The 24,792-nt window shown below is 35.2% G+C and overlaps 1 long non-coding RNA gene across 1 annotated transcript in view; it reads left to right on the forward strand.

The window, feature by feature from the left end:
* Positions 1-10,481, forward strand: part of LOC145687773 (uncharacterized) — a 152,242-nt gene extending 141,761 nt beyond the window's left edge. Inside the window, exons 2-3 of the long non-coding RNA XR_014131757.1 lie at positions 6,869-6,950; positions 9,071-10,481. This is a non-coding gene — a long non-coding RNA (uncharacterized LOC145687773). The remainder of the gene's footprint in view (positions 1-6,868; positions 6,951-9,070) is intronic.
* Positions 10,482-24,792: the final 14,311 nt, after the last annotated feature.

The raw sequence follows: 24,792 nt of genomic DNA on the forward strand, positions 1-24,792 counted from the left end.
TTTTCTTAGAATCACCACATCTACAACATATCACAGTTTCAGTCATTTTTACCGAAATCCAGAACATCACCATGTTCCGTTACATTCAAAAAAGTCGCCCTGTAGTGGCCAAAGGTCAATGATTAATGGTTGTGCCTATTAAGACTTTTTCTTAGAATCACCACATCTACAACATACCACAGTTTCAGTCATTTTTACCGAAATCCAGAACATCACCATGTTCCGTTACTTTCAAAAAAGTGGCCTAACGGTCAGTAATTATTGGTTGTGCCCATTAGGACATTTTCTCAAAATCAAAATATCTACAACATATCACAGTTTTAGTCATTTTTACCGAAATCAAGAACATCGCCATCTTCGGTTACTTTCAAAATAGTGGCCTCGTGGTGGCCAAACGATCAGTGATTAGTGGTTGTGCTTATTAAGACCTTTTCTCAGAATCACAATATCTACAAAATATCACAGTTTCAGTGATTTTACCGAAATCCAGAACATGGCCATGTTCGGTTACTTTCAAGAAAGTTGCCTCGTTGTGGCCAAACGGTCATTGATTAGTGTTTGTGCCCATTAAGACCTTTTCTCAGAATTACCACATCTACAACATATCACAGTTTCAGTCATTTTACCGAAATCCAGAAAGTGGCTATCTTCGGTTACTTTCAAAATTGTGGCCTCGTGGTGGCCAAACGATCAGTGATTCGTGGTTGTGCTCATTAAGACCTTTTCTCAGAATCATAATATCTACAAAATATCACAGTTTCAGTGATTTTACAGAAATCCAGAACATGGCCATCTTCGGTTACTTTCTAGAAAGTGGCCTCGTTGTGGCCAAACGGTCATTGATTAGTGATTGTGCCCAATAAGAACTTTTCTCAGAATCTCAATATCTACAACATATCACAGTTTTAGTCATTTTTACCGAAATCAAGAACATCGCCATCTTCGGTTACTTTCAAAACAGTGGTCTCGTAGTGGCCAAACGGTCAGTGATTGGTGGTTGTGCTTATTGAGACTTTTTCTCAGGATCACAACATCTACAACACATCACAGTTTTACTGATTTTCATTGAAATCCAGAATATCACTATGTTTGGCTGTTTTAAAAAAAAGTAGCTCTGTAGTGGCCAAATATCAGTGTTTGGTGGTTATGGCCATTAGGACCTTTTCGGAATCACAATATCTACAACATCACGGTTTTAGTATTTTTGTCCAAAATCTCGAATGCCACTTTCTTCGGCTTTTTTGTAAGAAAGTGGCCTCATGGTGGCCAAACGGCCAACGATTTTTGGTTGTGTCCATTGATACATTTTCTCAGGAACATAATATCTACAACATAACACGGTTCCAAGCAATTCCACCGAAATCCAATTTCCATAAAGATTGTTCGGGGTCCTTTCTCATTTCGAAGGAGCATTGCCTCTGCAAAACCTCTCTGTGAAAAACTTCAAAACCCGTATTTTGTACTTTGAAGTCATCTTTGCATCGGCAGAGTATCGTTTCTTTAATTTGGTCCTTTTAAATCAAAGGTACCCTTATTTAAAAGGGACCCTTTGCTTCCTTTAACCTGTTCTCCGAAAGAAACAAAAAAAAAAAAACGTGTGCATTTATTTTCGGTCTAGTATATATGTGCCAAGTTTGAAGAAAATCAGATGAATAGAAATCCTTGTGAAGCTATCTCCTTTATAGTTTCACTTTTTGGACTTGACAAGTCGTTTGTCCCGAAGTCCTCAATTTATTTATTACTTCAAGTTGCATTGTAAATAAATGCACTTGCAAATTTGCAATATTATATACTGTAATTTCTTAGCCGATACAATTTTCTGTCCCCGAAAAACAAGAAAGCACCCGTCAAAAGCAATTCCTCGAACTTTCTCCTAGAATTTATCATAAGAATTTTTTTTGTTCCTCTCTCTCAGATATTTGCATCCCTTTTACCTTTAGGGCCACTCATTGACAAAAGGTACTCACATGACCGCTATATACAGACATGCTCTTAGGTAGGTCAGAGATTGGGAAAGTAGACGATTTTTAATAATAATAATAATAATAATAATAATAATAATAATAATAATAATTATTATTATTATTATTATTATTATTATTATTATTATTATTATTATTATTATTATTATTATTATTATTATTATAACAATTAGGTTTACAACTAAGGTCCCATCTCTTTATCTTGTATGAGAGGCCCGCTAGTCCGCTAAGCCATTGGTGTTCCTTATTCTGTGTTTCTCTCTCTTTCTGTGTCGTGTGGATGTTTGTTTTGGGGTGTTAGGCTTTTATATTAAACCTTTACATTATATAATCTTTTTCTTTTTTACGAGATTTTCTTTTGGAAAAGGAAAGAAACTGCTTTCCTCTTATGTGTGTTTCTTACCTTTCACCTTGTTTGAACTGCTTAGGTAAGATGATTTTTTAACTTTTATGTCATCCATTGCCATCACGATAATAAAATGGTAAGTCTTAACAATTTATTTTATTCTCTTATTTGCAGTTTGCCACACTGATATATTTGTAACAAAATTGAGGTTTGGTCCAACGCCTTGCGAATGTGCAACCAACCCAACCGCTGAGCATTTTGGGTTGCCTGCTATTGCAGGAAACGGAGAATTGCAGGTGGTAATGCACTTTTGGAGTCGTGTATACAAGAGGAGGGAAATTTAAGATAAAATTGGTAATTTCTCGTCAAAAAAAAAAAACTTTTTTCAAATGTAGCATCCCCTGGTAAGGCCCCGGCTAAACGTAATACGTGTGCCAAGTTTCAATGAAATATCTACAATAGTTATGAGGGGAAAATATTTCTCATTTCTGCTTGACAATACTAAATTTCATATAGGGAAATGTGAGATACAAAATAAAAAGAATCCAAACAATATTATTTATTCAAGTATCACGATTCATACGTCATTCTCTTCAGAGTAAATCAATCTTTCAAAGGTAGTATGAGAATGTGTGTGTATGATGTACGAGAAAATGGAAAATTGGGAGCAAAATTGGGAATTTTCCGTTCAGAAGCTCCTTTCCTTAAAATGTAGTGCACCCTGGTGCGGCCCCAGTTACATATACCAATATACAAGATACCTTGAAACTACTGTGGTTCATACGCATTGCGTGTGCCAAGTTTCGCTGCAATATTTACAATAATTATGAGGAAAAGTAAGATATAAAATAAAAAATGTATAAAGTGATGTTCGTACATAAAGAGAGGAAAATTCGTTTTATTATGACGTTAGACCCTCGGCATATGAGACAAATAATCACTTGGCATATAGGTTATAGAGTATGATGATTGCGTGTGTGCTTGGAACAGCGTTTGTTCAAAATAATATAAAAGCGTCAATAAGAAATTAAAACTATATAAAATGAAAGTGATAAAACATAACTTAAATGGATATTACAAATGGTGCCTCTTTGCCTGTCTCTTGTTTCTGAAACATCTCTAGTGATTGTCCAACAACAATTGGCAAGCGCAGACTTGTTCCAGTGGCCCTGATATCGTTTCTCAATCATAGATATAACTTGGTAGAAATGTTCCCCATGGTCATCAATGGCTGCTTCGCACTTTTCTGGGAAGAAACCTATGTGGGAGTGCAACATATGCATTTTTAGTGACATTACATCCCATTGCTTGGTAGAAGATATTAGGTGTTGCACTACTTCCTCATAGTTCTGAGATTGCTCGTTTCCACTTTTCGGGAAGAATCCCATGCAGATGCAATGCTCTCCTTATCTTGTAACACTGCATTACATTCAGGATCATTAAGGAGTTAGTGAATTTGAGGGCCAATAAGGATTCCGTACCTGATTTTAGTTTCAGCAATTTGTGGAAGTTTACGCAGAATATACTTGAAGAATAGTTTTGATGCGTCTATGAATAGTCACCATTTTCGGGATTACCTTATATGTAAAGTTTATTCATAAGACCAGTTACATTGTTACAACATACTATGTAACTTTCCAATGAATATACTGTTCCAAAGGATTCTGATGTGTTCATGCAGATAAGCAGAAATTTATTTCGGAGCGGTCCTAAGCTTTTCGGGGGGGTTCAAGTACAATTTGAGGCTAAACTATATTACAATTTGTAAAATTGCACCAGAAATTAGACTAAATTTACAAAGAATTCGAAATTTTGGTGGCTCAAGACCCGCAGGACCCACTTCCTGCGTACGTCTCCGAGGATAGCAATGAAACTAACCGTCAAACGATAGAAGTTTATTGAAATAAGCAGACAGTTCCTGTTGCTACGAATTCTTAATTTGATCCCCGGAGCACATCCGGTGATAACGTATTTTTTCGAAATCGGAACCAATCTTCAAAAACGTATTTCATATTCGTTATCAGCATTCTAAAATTAATAAGAATTGGTTACTTTTATATCTCCGAAGCATTTTCACTGTTGACCAGTGTAATGCTTTTAGAGTTGCATATCAAAAGTATAGATTACTTCTTTCTGAATAGTAACACGAAAGTGCTTAATGACGTAATTGTGTATATATTATTTTGAGTTTCCTTTTTCAAACGAGACAGGTAAATATGTACAGTAAGAAGTTGCTTTGGTAACTACTTTGGAATTTATAAAAGAAAAATTTTCGTTCAATAACGTTGCGAAGAAAAGTAAACTGACACATGAGCTCATCATTCGGGAATGGTATTCAAGGATCTACGTACGAACAAAAAACATATCAAGTGGTCAATAATAAAAAGAGTAACACAATTAAAAAAAAACATCCTGTTTATACCATGTACAAGTTTCTAGAACATTTCTATAGCAAAATAGTTGAATACATATATTGGAATGAGGTAGTACTAGTCTTATCATGTCCAAGGAATAATATATATAGAAATCTGATTAAAAACAAATTTTTCAACAAAGTGAATCATTACGTAAATGCTGTATGTCAAGTAGGCACTTAGCTAAACACACACACACACATAGCTGAGGAATCCATAGTTTTAGGAGTAGCTGAGATTAACAGTGACAATTCTGATGCTGTATGCCGCAGTGCGGTGGAGGGGGAAATATATATATCGTAGGGGAGGGGAGGGGGAAGGAAATTTAAATGACCAATATTAGTGTCTAATCCATAGTTTTCGGGATCATTCAGAGGAATAGTGATATTTCCGATCCGGTTTAAATCCAAAATCAGCCCTGCCACTTGGGAGAAGGAGAGAAAAAGATATATAAAAATGATTGAAAATGGCGACTATCAGTGTCGAATTTATAGTTTTCTGGGTCGCTTAGATGAACAGTGATACTTTCGATCCTGTTTCAATTCAAATTCAATCCCCCAACTTGGGGGAGGGGAAAGAAGAGATTTAAAAATGATCGAAAATGAACGATATTAGTACTGAATCCACATTTCATGGGTCGCTGAGATGAACGGTGACACTTTCGATGTCATGGTCCGCGACATATATATATAATTGAAAATTATATAAGAGTGAAAGGTACTATTTTTGTAACGTAATAACTCTTGAACTATCCGACGGATCTCAATCAAAATTTCAAGACACATGAGGTTTGGATATGGAAACATTTTTGTAATTTCACTTTAACGGTAGATCCAAGGGCAGGGAGAGGGGAGAGGGGCGTATAAATAAAAACTAATAAAACCTTATAAGTTTTGAACTACCCAACTAATCTCGATCAAATTTTCAACATATATGAGGGTCGGGGCAGGGATTACTTTAGGCTATTCACTTTGATGATACAACGAAGGGGACGGGGAGGGGGAGAGAAATTTAAAAATGATAAAAAATGACCGATATTAGTGAAAATGAAAAAAAAAATGAAATTAAATCTTTGACTTTTACGTCCCACGATTATGCCGGTGAGGCTAAAGGAGACGGTGATGATGAGTAATGAATGAAATGGTGGAATGAAGAAAGTGGGAGGAAACGGGAGAACCCCGAGAAATCCCACGCACACGATGTTTGTCCACCATAAAGTTCATATGGCGGGGGCTGGGATCGAACCCGAGACCCCAAGCACCAGAGGGACCGATATTAGTGTTGAATCCATAGTTTTCGGGGTCGATGAAAGAAAGAGTAACGCTTCTGATGCTGTTTCAATCCAAATTCAGCCCTGATAATTGGGGAGGTGGAGGGTACAATGTAGGAGAGGAGGATAAACATTTAAAAATGATAGAAAATGACTAATATTAGTGTCGAATCCATAGTTTTAGGAGTAGCTGAGATTAACAGTGACAATTCTGATGCCGTGTGCCGCAGCACGGAGGAGGGGGAGGGGGAGCTATATATAATAATAATCTAAAATGGTCAGTATTAGTGTCTAATCCATAGTGTTCAGGATTATTCAGATGAATAGTGACATTTCCGATCCGGTTTAAATCCAAAATCATCCCCTCCACTTGGGGGGATATATATATATATGATCTAAAATGGCCACTATCAGTGTCGGTTATACTTTTCTGGGTTGTTTAGATGAACAGTGATACCTTCGATCCCGTTTAAATTCAAATTCAACCCCGCAACTTGGGGGCGAGGAATTAAGAGATATATAAAAATGATGGAAAATGACCGATATTAGTGCTGAATCCACATTTTTTGGGGTCGCTGAGATGAACGGTGACACTTCCCATGCAGTGGGCCCCAATATAGGAGAGGTGAATATATATATATATATATATATATATATATATATATATATATATATATATATATATATACGGGAGTTTTGGAGGGAGTCCGAAACCGATGAACCCCCGCGCGAGTCCTCCACTGATCGATGAGTCACATCTTTGGACATTTTTATCTTTAAATGCTGACAATATTGCACAGCCCTTGAACTGATTGGCGTGGCAAGAGGTTCAACTTAAGTTGTTGTCTACTTTCAGGTCTTTCACATTCAGGACCAGTGCAGATTCAGGACAGAGTTGCTTCGGGACCTGTTTTCAGAAAGGGGAAAAAGAACTTCAAGTGAGTTTATGTAAATGTAATGTCTACGATTCTGGAATGTGTTGGAAAAATGAAAGAGAGAGAGAGAAGAGATTTCCTGAATCTTCTTCTTCCTTTTTAAAAATATGAGCTTCTTTTCTGGTTTCGACATTTTAAGGGATTAAAAACGTGAAGGATTCGTCACAAAATTAGGCCAACCTTATCATTTTAACTTTCTTCAGCAGTTTTCAAAGCTATATCATGTATAAAATCCTTAATATTACGTAAGAAAATCTTAACACAATGAAGATAGGATAGTTGACAATATTACTCTCATTATTATTAGAATTTTCTCATCTATACTTATTATCCAATCATAGATTCTTCTGGAATTTCTGCATTCATATTGATATCATAGGCTTATACTTTTATTTTCTCTATTCTTCCCCCTCCGCAGCTCCTAATATTTTATTTAATTGGCCAATAGAGAGCTTCTTTTAATAAGCCAACGTATTGACACTTCCCAGCTATAATTGCGAGAATATGGCTCTTCAAAGAAAGTGAGTGACTCGATACTTGAATATCTTTTTGGGTGCAACGGATATCATATTTGTACGTTGCCAAGCTTCTGAAATAACTAATAATTTACACAAAAAACTATGTTTACATTTTTGTTTTATATAAATACGCTCTGTTATTTTTACAGTTCGTTCAGATAAGAGTCATAAAGTAAAGGCAATGGTAGTTGACAGGCGGTCAGTGTCCTAGTTGACACTTTGCAAGAAAAGTTTAAATAATAAAGTTACTTTACTTCATACGAAGACAAAAGTGGAAACAAATCATAGGCATCACTACACAGAGTAACTATATGTAATGGAGTGACATTGTAAACTCTTCACCCCACTGTGAGGATATGTTGTCTGCTATAGTTTTGTTACCGATTTCGTTAAGAAAGTGAGTACCCTCTGTTTGAAACTAATGTGAAAAATTATGTTTTGTTTTGCTATAATCTCTATATTTATAATGTTACATGTTTTCTGTTGAGTAACAAATCAATGCGAGAAGCTTCAACAGAAAACAATATTGTTGGAGGGGTGTCAAGGGGGGTTGGAGGGGAGACGTTTAATTCTGCTTGGATTTCAGAGGTTGACACCCTCCTGTCAGGTACTAATTCCAACCGTTCTTATATTAAAATTAACGTTTACCACTTCAAACGCGTTGTAAAAATAATAAACATTAAAATTTGCAACAGAAAGTAAAACAAGGGTATGAAACTAGTAGTTGATATGAGTGTCAAACACTGATACCAGTGCATGTCAAGTACTGAATCTACTCTTTGTTGGCTCGAAGGAAGGTTTTGTATTGTTTTTCTTACTATATTAGAATAAGCACGTAAGTAAATATTTTCCTTTCTGAAAAAGTATTACCAATATATGGCGTAAGTAATTCTTTCAAGTATCTGTCTCATTTGAATTACAAAGGGACAAGTTCACATGGCAACAACCATCAAATGTCTTCCGAAAATATTTTTCAAATGTAGTAATTAATTCTGCTTTGAACTTATTATATGCTTGGCAAAAAATTAGTCCGTGTAGAGTTTTACGAGTCACATAGAAATTCTTCATTAAATATTCTTTTAAATTATTACCCTGCAATGTAGATTAATCTTAGTCACTAAGTGTGCGGCCAATACTGGCAGGGCTTTGAGCTAAGATGCTGCCATTTGTCTCGATCTGCCGCTAATCTCTTAGTTTTAATGTATAAATCACCATCCCTAATATTATCTATCAATTACAACCTCCTCTTTCCATTTCCTCTATCACATCTTTCAAAATACATCTTCTTAACTAAGTAGTGACCACGAATTTATTGTCAAGTTTCTGTTTTCCTCTTGTTTATCCTTCTTTTTTCCATACCTTCCTGATAAGTTTTCTTTTCTGCCCAGCCAACGTTCCCAATTCTTCTGCATTTTTACATGTTGTCTTTTCTCTCACTTTTCCATTTTTTCGCCTCGTACAGCGCAATGCTTCATACACATATTTAACGAATCTTTTTTGAAATACTTTATTCAGAGGCTAACAAAATATTTTGTTTTCTTTCGAAATATTTTCTTTGCTGATCACATCAACCATATATAAATAAACATTCATTTCTCATTTCAGGACGATGCCGCCAGTAAAAAGAAGATTCTTGTCATATTCCAAGGAACAGATGGTAGAAGCAATAGAGGATGTTAGTCCACAAAGAGTGCCCGTTGTAGCTTCAGCAAAACAACATGATGTTCCACGAATAACTTTATTACATAAAGTAAAAGGAAAAATGCCAGTTCAAAGGAAAATGGGTCCAGCATCTATCCTCACGGCAGAGGAAGAGAATATTCTAATGAAGTAAATCATTGAAGTAAGCCAAGCAGGATTTCTTGTGACTGTGAACCAACTTCTAAACAGTGTCGAACAGTTAATGCATGATTTGGAAGGAAAAACTCCTTCAAAAATGACAAACTGGAAAAACTTGGTTCAGAAGAAACCCGAACATTTCTACAAGGATTGTACAAAATTTGTCATTGTCGCTCGGTTTTCAGAAGTGTTAATTACTAAAAGGAAGAAGGTCATGAGAATATTCTAAGAGATCCTAACCGTCTGTTTAATGCTGATGAAACTGGCTTCTTTCTAAATCCGACAGGTATTAAAGTTCTTGACAAAAAGGGTGACAAACAGGTATATCAGAAAATCAATAATGATGAGAAAGAGTGCTTAACTGTTTTAATTACAGGCAATGCTGCTGGAATATTTGCTTCTATCCTCGTTGTGTATCCATACGAACGGATCCCTCCAGAAGTAGTGAATAGTGTGCCTCAAAACTGGGGAATTGAGAAGTCAGATTCAGGCTGGATGACTGGACAGCTGTTCTTTGAGCTTTTAGCTAATGTGGCTGTTAACACAAAATGTAAATTTACTATTTTTTTTTTCTATTGATAGGCATGCTTCTCATCGTTCTTTTCACGTAAAGAAGTTCTGTGCGGATAATGGTATTATTTTAATAATTTTGAGTTAAAATGCAACGCACATAATCCAACCAATGGACGTAGCAGCTTTTCGCAGTGCAAAAAGAAAATAGAAACAAAAAGTAAATGAATGAAGACTTGGAAACATGAACAAGGGTTCGATTTTGCCTTTAAAATATTTTGCTTCTCTGTTGAGTAAAGTTTTGGATGATTCAGAATATTCAGCTGGTTTGAAGAATGGGTTTAGGCGAAGAGTGTAAAATAGCACTCTTTTTTATTTTATTGCCAAATAGTAAGTTTTACATTTTATTGGATACTGAAGATTAAACTGCTTACTAATAGTCATCTGAAGTGTTGATAATACACATTGAAATCCTAGCATGTTAATAATTTTCTTTTTTATCTTCCGTATAAGTAAGAAAAATAAGTACTGTCAACTACTAATCTCAAATGTGTCAACTACTAGATCTTTTAAAAACGAAACGTGTCAATTACTAAACTTTTGCATGAGTTTCGAAATGTTTTTTTTTCTTCCTAAATACTAAAAACTATACTATCAATTTAAAATTATAAAGGTTTATAAAATAAGAACTTCAAAGTATAGAATAAAAAATATCATAAAACAATCACAGTTTAAAATCATTTTATAAGACAATAAACTCGAAAAATTCCTGGTGACTTTACCTTACATGTGAGATGAGATTGTGTCTTTTGAATGTAAAATTATAGTCATTCAGGGAATGACTGACAGTTGGGGAATACCGACATTTCTAAGCTTAAAGCGCTGTCAATTCTAACTGGAAGTGAAGGAGTTGGCGTAATCAGTACTAAGTGAAACTGTGGGGTGTATGGAATGTATATCTGTAAAAGTTTAAAAATGAGTAGAATAATTTGACTAGAAAGGTCTAAGTTTATGAGGTAAGCTGTGAGAGATACGTGAGAAGTGAAGGGTCACTGTATAATTTGAGTATGTTTTTTCAAGCTCTTGTTTAGAAGTAAAAGTTGTAATTTTCAGCACTCATGGTGCAGAACAAAGTTGTGCAATCACAGGTAGTTGGTTCATCAGTGTGCAGTGTTTCTAACTTGCAAAAAATATAGTTAAGTGCAACTTATACATTCGGGGTACTTTCGACACTCACATTTGGGGCACTTTCAACAGATGCTTCCCCCATCTTTCGTTGTGATTTTTAATAACTATATATCAAAAATACTACATTAGTATTAACATATAGAAAATGAAATATCTGCATCCTTTTTCCATTGCATGAGATGCTCCTGGAATTTGAAGAAAATGTCAGTAGCCAAAGAGGCCGTAAAGAGTTCAATGCTACTTGCTACTGCTTCAAGAGCTTTTGAAGTCCCTCATACATTACGTGACAGGGTATTGAAAGTTAACTGCAAGAGACATTTTGGTGAACATACAACATTTACCTAAGAAAATGAACACGCACTAGAAGAAAAGTTAATTATATTAGACGGGTATGGGTTCATCCAAGAAAATGAGATATGGTATTGTAAAGCAAAAGACAATAGTGCTAAACTTTTAACATTTGCACAGAAAAGTAGTGAGATAGAAAAAATCAAGAGGTAGTGACACATAAAAGAATGTACAGATATAAAAATGTTGCAAAACATACAAAAAAAATGAGAAAACTCAAAAAGAAAATTATTGTGCTATCTGCCGAGGTTATTCTACTGCAAAAAACAATTCCACTGATTGAGTTGGCGTCTTCCCACTTGCGACAGTCCTATTAGCGACAGGAATTGTTAACAGTCTTATGAGCGACCGATTCGATCTGTTAACTGGAAGATGAGTCACCGATTCGTTCATACGAAGATAATGGAAGAATATAAGTTTCTCTCTTTTTAAACTTGTTTTATGCTAATGTGATTTAGAACCTAACAAAATGTACTATGAAAAATTTCGCTCTACCTGAATTTAATACGTGAGAATGCTCTCATTACATTAACAATATTTTATACGTTTTTCCTAATATTATATTTTTGAATTAATTTCTATGAAAACATTGACTCTATCAAGGGGAAAACTAACTAAATATTTAGAGTAGCTCCGCCTTTATCTATGATTCTAATATAATTAAAAATTTCATGTTAAAATGATACGGAGGATAAGTTTAGATTGAATATGTTTATGGCATAAGAAAGAAATCAGAAAGAGGTAGGGGCGCCCGAAAAAAATTCTAGGAAGGGGCATTTCCATGGTTGCTGTATCACGTCTGGTATATCTGGAGTAGTAGTGGTCCCGTTATGCCCGAATGACTCATCCTCACTCTCTTTTATGACCGGGGTGAAAGGTCAATGACCTTGGTCGTGGTCAATGACCTAGGGGTACCTAGGACCACCCCCTCTAAATTTTGGCAGGGGTACCTTGGCCCACCCCTAAATTTTGGCAGGGGTACATAGGACCCCCCCCTTAAATTTTGGAAATTGCCAAATCTAAAAATTTGGTGTGGTAGCCTAGGACCATAGTATGTACCTCTATTAGTATTGGGTGTCTGGTCTATGTCGTTCCCTTTCATGGGTAAAAAATTGCCAAAAATTCAAATTTCGGGGGTTTTTGACCTAATTTATCCCCTTTGATGAGGTATTATTACCCTATATAGTTATATGGGGCGTATACAGGGGTCCATTACCTTTCATAACATATGGGTATATTAATGCACCCCTTGAAAAATTTGGGAGGGGTACCTTGGCCCACCACTTAAATTTTGGAAATTGACCAATTTAAACATTGGGTATTATAGTACAGGACCCTAATATCTATTATGATAAATTTGGGTGGTCCACCTCATTTCCTTCTAGGGGTACAAAATTGCCAAAAATATAAACGTAAGCAATACGTTATACCACGTGTTTGGTTTTTGGCTCAATTTATCCCCTTTGATGAGGTGTTATTACCTTATATGGTTATATGGTCATGTATAGGGGTCCATTCCCTTTCATAAGATATGGGTATATTTGTGCACCCCTTGAAAAATTTGGGAGGGGCACTTTGGCCCACCCCTTAAATTTTGGAAATTGACCAATTTAAACATTTGGTATTATAGTACTGCACCCTAACATGTATTATGATAAATTTGGGTGGTCCACCTTGTTCCCTTCTAGGGGTACAAATTTGCCAAAATATAAACGTAAGCAATACGTTGTACCACGTGTTTGGTATTTTGGCCCAATTTATTTCCTTGGATGAAGTCCTATTACCTTATATGGTTATGTATAGGGGTCTATTCCCTATCATAAGACATAGGTACATTTGTGCACCCCTTTAAAAATTTGGGAGGGGTACCTTGGCCCACTCCTTAAATTTTGGAAATTGATCATTTTATATATTTGGTATTATAGTACTGGACCCTAACATGTATTATGATAAATTTGGGTGGTCCACCTCGTTTCCTTCTAGGGGTACAAAATTGCCAAAATATAAACGTAAGCAATACGTTATACCATGTGTTTGGTTTTTGGTCGCTTTATCCCCTTTGATGAGGTGTTATTATCCTATTTAGTTATATGGTCATGTATAGGGGTCCATTACCTTTCATAAGATATGGGTATATTTGTGCACCTCGGGAGGGGTACCTTGGCCCACCCCTTAAATTTTGGAAATTGCCCAATTTAAACATTTGGTATTATAGTACAAGACCCTAATATGTATTATGATAAATTTGTGTGGTCCACCTCGTTCCCTTTTAGGGGTACAAAATTGACAAAATATAAACGTAAGCATTACGTTGTACCACGTGTTTGGTTTTTGACCTAATTTATTCCTTTGGATGAGGTCCTATTACCTTATATGGTTATGTATAGGGGTCTATTCCCTATCATAAGACATAGGTACATTTGTGCACCCCGGGAGGGGATTCGGTATCATAGTACATGACTCAACATGTATCATGATAAATTTGGGTGGTCCACATCGTTCTCTTTTAGGGGTACAAAATTGCTAAAATATAAACATAAGCAATATGTTGTACCATGTGTTTGGTTTTTGGCCCAATTTCTCCCCTTTGATGAGGTTTTATTACCTTATATGGTTATATGGTCATGTATATAGGTTCATTTCCTATCATAAGATATGGGTACATTGATGCATCCTTTAAAAATTTGGGAGGGGTATCTTGGCTCATCCACTCGGTTTTAGAAATTGTTTAATATAAGCATTTGGTATCATAGTACAGGTCTCCAATATGTACCACTATAAATTTGGATGGTCCACATCGTTCCCTTTTCATAGGTAAAGAACTACCAAAAATCAAATTTCGGAGGTTATTGACCCCTATTTAGCATGTTATATGGATATGTACAGAGGTTTATTACCTTTATATGTTTATGTTCCCTTTTAAATTTGGGAATTATCAAATAACAAAATTCGGTAAACGTTTTCTAGGACCCATTGTAGATGTTGATGTTCCTCTTATGGCCAAATATTCAAAATTTAAATGTTATTGACCGGCTTTATTATTGAATAAGTACAGGATTTATTACTTTTTTCATAAGACACAGGTGTATTTGTGTACCAATCTTAAATTTTGGAAGGGGTACATTTCTTATTGTCATATCAATAATTGGTAATTGTTCTTTGGTTAAATCATTGTGATCACGTGATCAGTTATTGACCTATGATGGGATTAGGAGTCCAGGACATTGGTAAATTTAAACTTTGTAGGATAATTTGAGAATGCGTCATTGGTATTGATTATTACAGCCAAATATAAACGTAAGCAATACGATGTACCACGTGATTGACCTTGATGAGGTAGTGTACAGGGATACATAGCTAACCTTATTGAATCTTATGACTCATAGTCTTAAGGGAATACATGCTACAACACTGGCAAAGTTATTGTTGATGTAATTTGATTGGTTGATCACTATCTTTCGTGCAATCTGATTGGCTGATCACTATCTTTCGTGCAATCTGATAGGTTGCTGATTTTCAAATCTTTGCTGCATTCAGTTTTAAGTTTTGTTTAACATTTAAAAATCTTGGTTTCGTTCAACATTTTGCACTCACTGATAAATATGATCAAAACCGTTTTATTTGTTAATCGAATAGTTAAAAACCGGATAAAGTTTGACGGTTAACCGTGAAACGTAAAATTTTTTTAGTTTGAAAATTTTTTGTTTGAAAGTTTTTGTTTGAAAACTCTTGTTTCAAATTTGTGTTTGAATTTTTTTGCTTCAGAATTTTGTTTGAAATTTGTTTCAAAATTTTTTGTTCGAAATTTTTTTGTTTGGAATTTTTTGTTGCAAAATTTTGTTTAAAATTTTTTTGTTTAAAAGTTTTTGTTCGAAATTTTTGTTTTGAAATTTTTCGTTTCCAAATTTTTTTGTTTAAAATTTTTTTGTTTCGAATTTTTTTCGTTTCAAAATTTTGTTTGAATTTTTCGTTTCCAAATTTTTTCGTTTCAAAAATTTTGTTTCAAAGTTTGGTTTGACATTTTTAAAAGTTTGTGCACTCATTAGTAAAGAACCGGAACTGTTTAGAACAAAAACCTCTGGCAACATTGTGGTGCAATAGTACACGTCAGAACATGATAATGCAACGACATCAGTTTTGCATCATATATAAGTATCGTTCGAGTTAGTATTCATGATAACGTCATCATGGCTACTTGTCTGCAGTTTCTAAACACACGTGACGTGATGAAATCATTTACCAAGATTACTGATTTACAACAGAATGTACCTTATAGAATCTTAGCTAGCGAAAAAATCCCTACAAAGTTTGGATTAAGAATCGTAGTGAAGCTTGAAAATGATAAGTATATAATTTTACCAGCAAGATATTTACCCATGGAAGCATCAAAACAAGAAGAACTGCTGCGTTTCTTAAATACTGGATCTGTATCTTTATGTTACAAAGGATTTTTGGGTCGAAGTCATCAATTTGAATTTAGTACACAGCCAGATTCGTCAGCAATTGTGATGAAATCATGAATTCAAACGTCAGCACATTCCTTTGACGTCAGACATAGTTGTATGAATTTGGTTGGTCAGCATGACGTCAGCAACTGTGATGAAACCATGAATTCAAACGTCAGCACATTTCTTTCCAATGACGTCAGCCGTAGTTCTATAAATCAACCAATACAGTGTCATCCCACGAAATCATTTGAGCAAGTGCTTTTCAGGAGGAAAGATGTGTACTTCTAACGATAAAGAGTTCATCTTCGCAAGCTATTATCCAATAAATATTTTTCAAACAAAACATGTGATGATTGGTATCAGTGCTAGAACATTTGAACCCCAGTGATTCGATTGGGCAAAGCAGAACAATTTGGTGTACAACTGACCTGTGAAGAATGGCAAATATTATGTTCACGAATCGACCAAATGAACGATTATTTTCATGATGAGCTAAATGTGACCATAGTCAAATCATTAGGCTCAAATCATGAAGTGGTGCTGCGTACAGTCCTCGAAGAAAAGATGGTGCTGTTACGTAAAAAGAGTACATTCCATGTCCCTCGCAACATGGTGTATCTAACGCAAACAGAATGGAACAAATTCATCAGCGTATTTCAGTGTGTGAAACATGCAGTGGAAGTGTGCAACAAAACAAGTATATTCCTGGAAAAGTACTATTTTGAAAAATGTGTTATGCATATTGTACAACATGCATCTAGATATTGTGATGGTTGTCAACATCGTTCGTGGGTGCATACCTGTATTGATAAACAGTTTATTTGTGATCAAATGGACATTGAGTTTCCACCAATTGATATTGCATTAGACCTTAAAAGACTTCAATTGGAATTAAAATTATATGCTAAAGACAAACTAGTGCAAGAAGTTCAAAATACATTGTATCGACAATATCCAGAACCACTATCTGGTATGGATTATGTGGAGTGTAATAAAATGATCCATTTCAATGAATTGTGTTTTTTCATTTCAAGTACAACCCCAGGTTCTGACGTGTACTATTGCACCACAATGTTGTCAAAGGTTTTTGTTCTAAACAGTTCCAGTTCTTTACTAATAAGTGCACAAACTTTTAAAAATGTCAAACCAAACTTTGAAACAAAAATTTAGAACAAAAATCTTTGAAACAAAATTTTGAAACGAAAAAAAATTCAAACAAAAAATTTCAAACGAAAAAAAAATTTCAAACAAAATTTTGAAACAAATTTCAAACAAAAAATTTGGAAACGAAAAATTTCAAACAAAAAATTTTAAACAAAATTTTCGAACAAAAATTTTCAAACAAAAAATTTCAAACGAAAAAAATTTTCAAACAAAAATTTCAAACGAAAAAATCCCAAACAAAATTTGAAAATTTTCAAACAAAAAATTTTAAACAAAAAATTTGGAAACGAAAAAATGTCAAACCAAAGTTTCAAAAAAAAAAGAATTCAAAAACTTTTTAAATGTTAAAACAAAACTGAATGCAGCAAAGATTTGAAAATCAGCAACCTATCAGATTGCACGAAAGATAGTGATCAACCAATCAGATTGCAGGAAAGATAGTGATCATCCAATCAAATTGCATTAACAATAACTTTGTCAGTGTTGTAGCATGTATTGCCTTTCGTCTATGAGTCATAAGATTCAATAAGGTTAGCTATCAGATTTCAAATCAATCACCACCAATGATCTTAGACTATGAGCTGTGACTAAAGTTCAATGTATTGTTTCAAATTTCGCACCTTATGTTAAAATTCTGTTTATCACCATTCCCAAATTTAAAGAATACTTCTCTTGATATACCTAAGTCTTAGAGTTAATCATATCATTATATGTTCAATAAGGTCAATAATGTCCGTCAATTGTTTACCTGAGTAGAACCAACTGTTTTCTAGAAGTGTGTGTGTACTCAAACTTAAGAAGTACCACAACAAAGGAAATGAATCCCTGTACACTACCTCATCAAGGTCAATCACGTGGTACAACGTCTTGCTTACGTTTATATTTGGCGGGAATAATCAAAACCAATGACGCATTATCAAATTATCCTACAAAGTTTCAATGTACCAATGTCCTGGACTCCTAATCCCATCATAGGTCAATAACCGATCACGTGATCATAATGATTTACCCAATGAATGAGATACTATCCAATTTTAAGAACAATTACCAATTATTGATACGACAATAAGAAATGTACCCCTTCCAAAATTTAAGATTGGTACACAAATACACCTGTGTCTTATGAAAAAAGTAATAAATCCTGTACTTATTCAATAATAAAGCCGGTCAATAACATTTAAATTTTGAATATTTGGCCATAAGAGGAACATCAACATCTACAATGGGTCCTAGAAAACGTTTACCGAATTTTGTTATTTGATAATTCCCAAATTTAAAAGGGAACATAAACATATAAAGGTAATAAACCTCTGTACATATCCATATAACATGCTAAATAGGGGTCAATAACCTCCGAAATTTGATTTTTGGTAGTTCTTTACCTATGAAAAGGGAACGATGTGGACCATCCAAATTTATAGTGGTACATATTGGAGACCTGTACTATGATACCAAATGCTTATATTAAACAATTTCTAAAACCGAGTGGATGAGCCAAGATACCCCTCCCAAATTTTTAAAGGATGCATCAATGTACCCATATCTTATGATAGGAAATGAACCTATATACATGACCATATAACCATATAAGGTAATAAAACCTCATCAAAGGGGAGAAATTGGGCCAAAAACCAAACACATGGTACAACATATTGCTTATGTTTATATTTTAGCAATTTTGTACCCCTAAAAGAGAACGATATGGACCACCCAAATTTATCATGATACATGTTGAGTCATGTACTATGATACCGAATCCCCTCCCGGGGTGCACAAATGCACCTATGTCTTATGATAGGGAATAGACCCCTATACATAACCATATAAGGTAATAGGACCTCATCCAAAGGAATAAATTAGGTCAAAAACCAAACACGTGGTACAACGTAATGCTTACGTTTATATTTTGTCAATTTTGTACCCCTAAAAGGGAACGAGGTGGACCACACAAATTTATCATAATACATATTAGGGTCTTGTACTATAATACCAAATGTTTAAATTGGGCAATTTCCAAAATTTAAGGGGTGGGCCAAGGTACCCCTCCCGAGGTGCACAAATATACCCATATCTTATGAAAGGTAATGGACCCCTATACATGACCATATAACTAAATAGGATAATAACACCTCATCAAAGGGGATAAAATCGACCAAAAACCAAACACATGGTATAACGTATTGCTTACGTTTATATTTTGGCAATTTTGTACCCCTAGAAGGAAACGAGGTGGACCACCCAAATTTATCATAATACATGTTAGGGTCCAGTACTATAATACCAAATATATAAAATGATCAATTTCCAAAATTTAAGGAGTGGGCCAAGGTACCCCTCCCAAATTTTTAAAGGGGTGCACAAATGTACCTATGTCTTATGATAGGGAATAGACCCCTATACATAACCATATAAGGTAATAGGACTTCATCCAAGGAAATAAATTGAGCCAAAATACCAAACACGTGGTACAACGTATTGCTTACGTTTATATTTTGGCAAATTTGTACCCCTAGAAGGGAACAAGGTGGACCACCCAAATTTATCATAATACATGTTAGGGTGCAGTACTATAATACCAAATGTTTAAATTGGTCAATTTCCAAAATTTAAGGGGTGGGCCAAAGTGCCCCTCCCAAATTTTTCAAGGGGTGCACAAATATACCCATATCTTATGAAAGGGAATGGACCCCTATACATGACCATATAACCATATAAGGTAATAACACCTCATCAAAGGGGATAAATTGAGCCAAAAACCAAACACGTGGTATAACGTATTGCTTACGTTTATATTTTTGGCAATTTTGTACCCCTAGAAGGAAATGAGGTGGACCACCCAAATTTATCATAATAGATATTAGGGTCCTGTACTATAATACCCAATGTTTAAATTGGTCAATTTCCAAAATTTAAGTGGTGGGCCAAGGTACCCCTCCCAAATTTTTCAAGAGGTGCATTAATATACACATATGTTATGAAAGGTAATGGACCCCTGTATACGCCCCATATAACTATATAGGGTAATAATACCTCATCAAAGGGGATAAATTAGGTCAAAAACCCCCGAAATTTGAATTTTTGGCAATTTTTTACCCATGAAAGGGAACGACATAGACCAGACACCCAATACTAATAGAGGTACATACTATGGTCCTAGGCTACCACACCAAATTTTTAGATTTGGCAATTTCCAAAATTTAAGGGGGGGGTCCTATGTACCCCTGCCAAAATTTAGGGGTGGGCCAAGGTACCCCTGCCAAAATTTAGAGGGGGTGGTCCTAGGTACCCCTAGGTCATTGACCCCGACCAAGGTCATTGACCTTTCACCCCGGTCATAAAAGAGAGTGAGGATGAGTCATTCGGGCATAACGGGACCACTACTACTTCTGGTATTTAATATACGTGGTTTGCTATATTACGTATACATTTTTGTGAGCCAGGGGAACGACCCCTGCCTTTCCTTCGGGCGCTCATGGAAAAAAGTGTTCACCATTTGAGGATATCAAAGAAATCTAAAAACACAGTGTATTCGAAGAAATTATTACACAAGTTACAAATCTCTCTCAGGACATAACAGTTTGTCTAGTTATAAAGGATTATTTCAGATTGCTACACGACAAGCTTTTATGTATGTCAAAACAAGGGAGGAAGGCAAATTAAGTAATTAGTTTACGTTTTAGTAGCTTAGAATAGGAGGGAATGTAGTTTAAAGAGTTTGTTTACCTTTTGGATTGTTTAGAGTGAACTGTATTGTAATTGGTGAGATTGGTTGAGAATAACCAATCAGATGTAAGGGATCTCAAAAGCTGTCTTTTATCATTGACATTTTTTTCATTTTATTCATAGAGACCTAGGAAGTCTAAAAAGTAGATAGTTGGCGAAACTGATACACGTTTAATTTTTCAAAATAAAATATATTACTGTGCTTAGTGAGTAATTAGATTTGAATCAAATTAAGTACAGAAAACAGAGCTTTTGAAGAAAGGAGATATTACAACCGAATTTTCAATAATTACATAGGAATATACTCTTCATGGAAATATCCCTGTTGTCTCGTTAAGTTATTTGATATGTTTTATGTCAAATCTAACTCAAAATTAAAAGAAGTTTTATTTGCATTCACAGTAGAGGAAATATATATTTGACGAACAGTATCACTGGCACGTACACATTTTATACCAAGGTTGTTCGGGTCCTAATATCGCCAGAGGTAAACATATTTTGCGATATGGAATCATATCATTTTCCATCATCTCAATGTAATGAATCGGTCGCTCATAGGACAGATAACAGTTCCTATCGCTAATAGGACTGTCGCTTCTGGGACTAATTTATTCGTTCTTTGTGTGTCATCAATGTGAAATCTCAGACAAACATGAATACAATGTTTGCTCTTTCCTGCATATGAAGCTAACATTAATATTTTAATATATAACCACACTTTTGGTAACATATGATTAACATAAATTAGCAAATACTTTATCATGAAGTACAGAATTTTTCTGCTCTTTGCACTATCTCACATTTAGTACATTATTTTTTTTAAATAAATTCCTGTTTTATATATTTCTTGTAACTAAACGAATTTTGTGATTATTCTTTCCCTCATTTGTAACTCAGTGACATTTTAAAATATTTTTCGGAGCTGTAAATAAAGGTATTCTATATTCCTAAACTTATAAATTCCCGTATTTGTTTAAAGTACATGAACTACTTTACGAACAGTAATGTGCGTTGTGGAATTATTAGCGACACTATCATAGTATGTAAGATTTTAATGTTTATGTCAGTATTACCCCAACAACCTGTCGGTCTTCCCCATAGAGTTGGGGAAGACCGACACTTTTTCATCGTTCATTTCAATTTTGCCTCCACAGCCACACATTGCTTTTGTGTAGCATGTATTGTATCTGTCAACTAGCTGAAATAATATACTTAATCATGGGCTATAATTCGTTTCTTTAATAATCCATTACAATCTTGTAGTAACGTTAATATCCTTAGGGTGTCGGTATTGCTTCAAATGACCGTAAGCATATAGCAGAACAACATTATATTTTCTGACGTTACTGTTGGAGTAGCTGTAATTTTCTTTATTTCATAGCATGCAATTAGTGTTGCCACGAGACGAGACATTTCTCGTGTCTCGTCTCGTCTCGTATCGTAAACGAGATGAGACACGAGCCGGGACAGAACCCTCTTAGACAAGACACGAGACGAGACAGACTACTTGTCCCGTCTCGAAAACGAGTCGAGACAAGAGACGAGACGGAACGTCTCGTGAAATGTCTCGTCTTGTCTCGTGTCTCGAAAATGAAAACGCTGGCAGGAATGGCCAAGATTGAAATTGCCAGTGGTCATATAGATTGCAAAAGGAAAATCCCCTTTGTGAGAAAACATGTTGAAAAGCCTTCATAGAAAAATGTCCTCTGTCTATTGAATGAAACAATCGTGATAAATGAGCTTCCAGAAATATCATCCTTAATGTCTTGTCCCCAATTCCCCTTGCTGTAAACTGAGTAATTCTCATTTTTTTTATTTCTGGCTGGAATGATGACAAACAAAATCAAAGACAGTGAAGATTTTTACAAGGTCAAGAAACCGAACTACCACTACCATCTATTCAATTTGAAAACTGGGTAAGGTCTACACTTGTCTTTGTTCTCTGGTGGCGGTATTCTTTTGCTATATGAACCGAAAACGGCAATTGAAGTATGTCATCTTGCAACTAAAATTTTGTCTTCTCTCTCTCTCTCTCTTCCTCTCTCTCTCTCTCTCTCTCTCTCTCTCTCTCCTCTCACACACACACACATAAAAACACACTTTTACAATTTTACCAATCGCTCGCTTATTATACAGCAGTCATGTTGTAAAATTCACCTCTTCGTTTGGAAGGCGGGCGGACGACAAAGGAAGCAAAGATATTATCGACGAACCCTTCAAATTGTTTGCTTTCAGCAAATTTATGATACTAATAATAACACTTTAGGTAAAGAAGTTTTACAGGGGGACCTTCGTTTTGTTACGCGGAAATGTTTGATCTGACCAGAGTGCGAAATTGCCCTCTGCTTCCATGTTCAGAGGAGGGGAATACTTCCCTTTCCTAGTGAATAATATTCATTAGGACCTGAATTATCTTCAGAAATTGTTTCTTACAGGCGCATAAAACCTCTCGAATTTGATAAGTGTAAAGAACATTTGGTATAATATTCATGGAACTCCGTTGAAAGCAGAAAATATCATGAGAATGATCAAAATTCGAACATTGAAGAACATAATTAACAGAAATGAAATAGGATACCCAAACCATATTTTTAAACCTGCTATAAAATGTATATCCTATATTTTTACTAATTCCTTACTCACATGAAAGTATCCTGGGGAGGATATTCTCTGCATTTTTTTCAGACTGAAATCCTTTTATCCCGTATGATCCCCCCCCCCTGACACAGTACGAAAAAACAAATGTTGTTAAAATCCATACACATGACCCTTTCGGGACTCAACCCGGGGCCTTCAAGCCGATGGTCTATCGCCGCAGACCGCTAGGCTTGGTATGAAGATGTACAGCGGTGGACACTTCTAAATGGTACAGCCATATGGAGATTTACGGCTAAGGTGTACCATTTAGAAGTGTCCACCGCTGTACGTTGTATGATTGAGAATAGATCCCGACAATATAAGGAACTTTAATCCAAAATTGCCACCCAAAAATCAACTTTTTTTTTTAGACATTAGCTAATCTGGGTGTACTGTCATGAGTTTGTTACACAAACGGGGCAAGCACCACATAGTAGCACACACCCCGCGGTTATGGGAACAGATTTGAACCATAGAGGTGAAGACTGGCCCCAAGCATTCTTTCGTCGGATGTGTCGTTCAGCTCTCATTACTATGGCACTTTAAGTAGAGCTTAGTGTGCAGTAACATATAAAATTTCAATCAAATACTTTCCATTACTCAATAAAATTATTTGGTTCCGAGATTTAAAAAAAAAAATAATTGCAACAAATCTAAATATGCTAAAATGGAAAGTAGTTTTTGGATTGTTATGGGTTAACACTGCGAAACCTAAAGGCTGGAATATATGAAATCAAAGTACACACATATATCTCTCTCTATTTATCTATATATATATCTTTCCATCTCTCTCTTTCTCTCTGTGTCTGTATATATATATATATATATATATATATATATATATATATATATATATATATATATATATATATATATATATATATATATATATATATACAGACACTATAAAGCAAGTGGGCTGATAGTATACGATAGTGTCGGGGATGATGATACCTTTACATCGAACTTTGCATGTCGTGTAAACTAACAGCAGAGATATATTATCTTGTAAACTATTTATCCTTGCCTTGTGAGCTTATTTTAATTTATTTTTAAGACCTTTAGGTAACTTTGGCCGAATGAATGATAATGGGAAAATTAGTGGAATGAAGAAAGTGGTAGGATACTAGACAACTTCGAGAAAACACACGCATTCGAAAAATGAAATGAAATCTTTGAGTTTTACGTCCCATGGTTATGCCGGTTAGGCTAAAGGACACAGTGATGATGAGTAATGAATTAAATGTTGGAATGAAGAAAGTGGGAGGAAACGGGAGAACCCCGAGAAAACCCACGCACACGGTGTTTGTCCACCACAAAGTTCACTTGGCGGGGCTGGGATCGAATCCGAGACCCGAAGCACCAGATGTGAACGCTCTACCACTGAGCCACCGCGGTCCCCACACACATTCCATGTTTGTCCACCACAAAGCTCACATGGCACTAACCGAGATCGAACCGACTACCACA

Source organism: Thermobia domestica, chromosome 6 (assembly GCF_964235325.1).
Source record: "Thermobia domestica chromosome 6, izTheDome1.hap1.1, whole genome shotgun sequence".
Lineage (NCBI taxonomy): Eukaryota > Metazoa > Arthropoda > Insecta > Zygentoma > Lepismatidae > Thermobia > Thermobia domestica.